The following is a 4,064-nucleotide window of genomic DNA, read 5'->3' as shown; positions in this document are numbered from 1 at the left end:
CGACCCCCCCAACAGAGAGCCGCTCACGGCACCCGCCACGGTGGCGGAGACCCGAGGAACACGCTGGGAAAGGGGAACAACACCACCGCTCGGCCTCGGGCACCTGAGGGACGACCTGGAGCGCTCCAGGAGCACCACGGAGGGCCAGGCGCGGCACGCTCGCACACCGACGGGGGGCGCGCAGCGTGGCGGCGGGGCGGCCCTCCCCGCCGCGGGGAGGGCCGCTCGCGAGGCGTACGCCAAAGAGGCACAGTGAGAGCGTCTGCTGCGTCCGAGGACCCCGGTCCCCGCCCACGCTGGGAGGCGGGGGCGGGAGACCGCGGGTTCGGGGCCGGAGGCCGCACCCCTGCCTTCCGCACACCCCGGCAGGCGGGGCGGAAGAGAGGCGAGGAGCCCGCGGACAGAACGAGAAGAGCGGTCCCGTCCCCCAGGAACGTCCGTCCCTCGTCTGGCACGGCTTAGGCCCAGCCCAGCGGAGCGTGGCACCACCACATCAATCGGTTGACCCACCCAGCCTAAAGCCACGGCGGGGGAGGCCCGCAGGGGAGGCACGGCGAAGACCCGTCACACGGAGGCCCGCTTCCGCCTCGCCGGCGCCCCTTCGTCTCGGGCAAAGAGCAGCCAGCCACCCCAGAACGAGAACGCCTGACACGGGGCACAGAGCCTGTGGGGTGGGGTCGTGCCGGCCACTCACCACCGGGTGCCTGCAGCGGGGGCAGCGCACAGGGTCGAGCACCCGACGCCACCTGGCCCCACCGCCCTCGGGCTCAGCCAGAGGCCGGAGGCGGCACCGCGGGTCGGGGCAGCCGGACGCGCACGCAAGAGCCGGCGCGCAGGCCCAAGCGGGCAGCTCAAGCGGCAAGGACCGAGCCGGGCGTCAGACAGCCGCCCCCAGCCCGGAGTCCTGCCCGCGTCCGGAGCCCCAGCGTCTATCGGCGACAGACGCAGAAGAACACCGTGTCAGCACCTATCTGGTGGCAAAAAGGCCCCATTTCCGGCGGAAGAAATCATCGCGCCCGACAGCGGGGCCCACCCACGAGGTTCACGGGGGCCCCCGGAACCTCGGTCCGGCCACCTGCCCCCAACACTTCCCCATCCACACTTGCCCCGGAGCGCCCGGGGCCACCTGGTCGACCCGGGGATGGAGGGGTGGCAGAGTGGGCCGGGGACACGGGGGAGAGGGAGCGGGCTGGGGACGCCCTCCCCGGTCCCCCCACGCGGGCAGGCACCGGTCCATCCGAGTCTCCGGGCCAGGACTTGGTTCCAAGAAAGAAACACAGCACCCCTCCGAGCCGCCTCCGATGAGCGGGCCCCATGAGGGACCACGCCCGGGCCCGGGAGCCCCTCCCCGGGCCACCCAGTATGGCTCGCGCCAGTCCCCACCTCCCGGCCCGGACTCGGGGTGGAGAGCGGAGGGGGGAGACAAAGTCGCGTCCGACGACCGGGACCCACGCGGGCACGCTGACAGGCCGGGTGCACCCTCGCCGGCCACCTGCGCGAGCAGGGGCCGGTCCGTCCACGTCTCCGGACCCATCGGGACTTGAACCCATTTCTCCAGGGAGACGCCCGGAGCCCACGGGGCAACGCACCCAGGCCCGGGCCAGCCTCTCCGGGTCACCGCTGGCGGCCCAGGCCGGTCCTCACCTCTGGAGTCCGGCTCGGAAAACCATCGGCCCGAAAGCATCTGACGACCGGGACGCACGCGCGTCCACCACCGAGCCCGTGGCGGCCTCCACCGGCCTCAACGCTCGGCCCGAGCCGGTCCCCACCTCCGGAGCGGGACGCGGGGGGCACCGGGAAAGGGAGGTGGGGGGGTCGGGGAACGAACGCTCCCAAGGGCGGCCCAGGAGAAGGCCGGGCCACCAAGTCCCAGGCGCTCCGGGCGCGGCAGACCCTCTCCTCTCCCACCGCGGCGGCACGACCCGACATGGGTTCCCGCGGCCGGAGGGGCACGGGCGCATGCTGGTCGACCCGGCCAGGCGGCCCCTCAGCCCCGGCTCGGGAGCGCGGCGGCAGTCACAGCCCCATAGATCTGCAGGCCCAATCTCAGGCGACAGCAGGAGGCGCCTACGCCTCGGCGCCACCGGGGCTGCCAGCACCAGCGTCGCCCGCCTCCCGGAACTCTGCTTCGGGCCCGGCGGCTGAGTCACAGCCCTCGACAAGGTCGCCGGAGCTCCGGAGGGAAGGGACAATATAAAAGCGGCCGCCAGGTGGCGCCCGACAACCGGCTCGAACGTCCCCGGGCCGGATCCCGGTCGCCGGCCGGCCACCGAGGACGCCGGAGCGCCGGGCCGCCCAAACGCCCGAGCTCCTCCCGGAGCGGGGCGGGCGTCCCGCGCGGCCCCGAGGGGTCCGCCTCGGAGCTAGCTCCCGGCCCGACACGACACGACACGACACGACACGGCGCGTCCCGATCCCCGGCAGCACACGGGGGCGGGGGTAGCTGGCAAGATGCCGCCGGGAGGCTGCCTGGAAGGGGACGCGATTCCAGGCCATGGGGGGGGGGGGGCGCGGGGAATTCCACGGAGACGCCCACAGTGCCACAAGCGAGATCCCCAGCTCCCCGGAGGGTGAGAGGGAGGGAGGGAGGGAGGGAAGGCGGGGACCAGCGAAACGAAACCAGGCAAGCGCTCAGAGAACGACGCAGGAACTCATCCCTTCTGGCACGGGGAAGGGCTTTGGAAAGCTGATACGCAGAGCCCGGAAGCTAGAAACGAAAGTAAACATACACTCTGGCCCCACACAAATGGAAACAAACATCTATTTCCGCACAGACCGCGACAAAGTCCAAAGAGAACACATGGGTGCGTGGGTGGGGAACATGCCCTTGAGGTCAGAACGTGGATTTCAAAATGGACTGACCACAGTCACCGGCGGGCGGGGGCAGGGGGGCGGGGAGCAGCGAGTCAACAGCCATCCACTAAAGAAACCGCGTTCCAGGACATCTACACAATGCAACGTGGTGAGTGTGCGTGCGTGCGTGCGTGCGTGCGTGCGTGTGTGTGTGCGCGCGCGCGCGCGCGCGTGCGTGTGAGAGAGAGATTTACAGTAAAGGTTCACAGTGACCTGTCGTCCCACCAAAATCAAACCAAGCCAAACTACCAAAAAGTCAAAGTCAAGCTCTGGGACTGCTGTGGCCCTTCAAGGAGTACGTAAAGGCACACACACATGTACGTGTATGCACACGTGTACACGTACAGACACACACACGTGTACACGTACACACACACACGCATCTGAAAACCTCAAGCATGTCCCATAAGAGGTTCCTGTCCAAAACAGGGCAAGGCCTCATGCAACGCAGCCCCCCCAGAACAAGCAACCCGATGGGGAAAGTGGGCAGGAGGCCTGAACAGAGCAGACCAAGACCAGGCATTTTCATCCACAAGGAAACAAAGCCAGAAAAAACCAACAGAAAACAACGCCCACAAAGGAAACAAAGCAACAAGGACGACGACCCCCACCACTCCAACAGCAACCGCAACACAGTTTTCCACTGTCAACAAAGCAACCAACAGTACCTTTCTTGGGGGGTGGGGGCGGGGACAAAACCAAAAGCCAAAGGAAACCTTTCCCTGAAATACAAGAAACAACTGGGGCTGCCTAGCTGGCGCACTACTTAAGAATCCGCCCGCCACTGCAGGGGACACGGGTTCGATCCCTGCTCCAGGAAGGTCCCACATGCCGCGGAGCAACGAAGCCCGTGAGGCACAACGACTGAGCCCATGTGCCGCAACTCCTGAAGCCCCCGTGCCTGGAGCCCGTGCTCCGCACCAAGAGAAGCCACTGGCAATGAGGAGCCTGCGCACCACAACGAAGGGGAGCCCCCACTCACCGCAACGGAAAGAAAGCCCGCGCACAGCAAAAAAAGACCCAATGCAGCCCATCAAATACAGAACCATTTTTTTTTTAAATGGAGGGTATGATAGAAAGCGCTGGCATTTCTCTGCACAAGCATACACGGCCAGGCCCAGGATCTGGAATCGCGACAGCAAGTTCCAAACGGCAGAGGAAAGTGGCTCCTGACGGGACACCTATTTTTCACGCTGAGAGAGACCACCACC

This window comes from Hippopotamus amphibius, chromosome 15 (assembly GCF_030028045.1).
Source record: "Hippopotamus amphibius kiboko isolate mHipAmp2 chromosome 15, mHipAmp2.hap2, whole genome shotgun sequence".
Taxonomy (NCBI): domain Eukaryota; kingdom Metazoa; phylum Chordata; class Mammalia; order Artiodactyla; family Hippopotamidae; genus Hippopotamus; species Hippopotamus amphibius.
The sequence above is the reverse complement of the archived record's forward strand: the minus strand, read 5'-3'. Positions refer to the sequence as shown.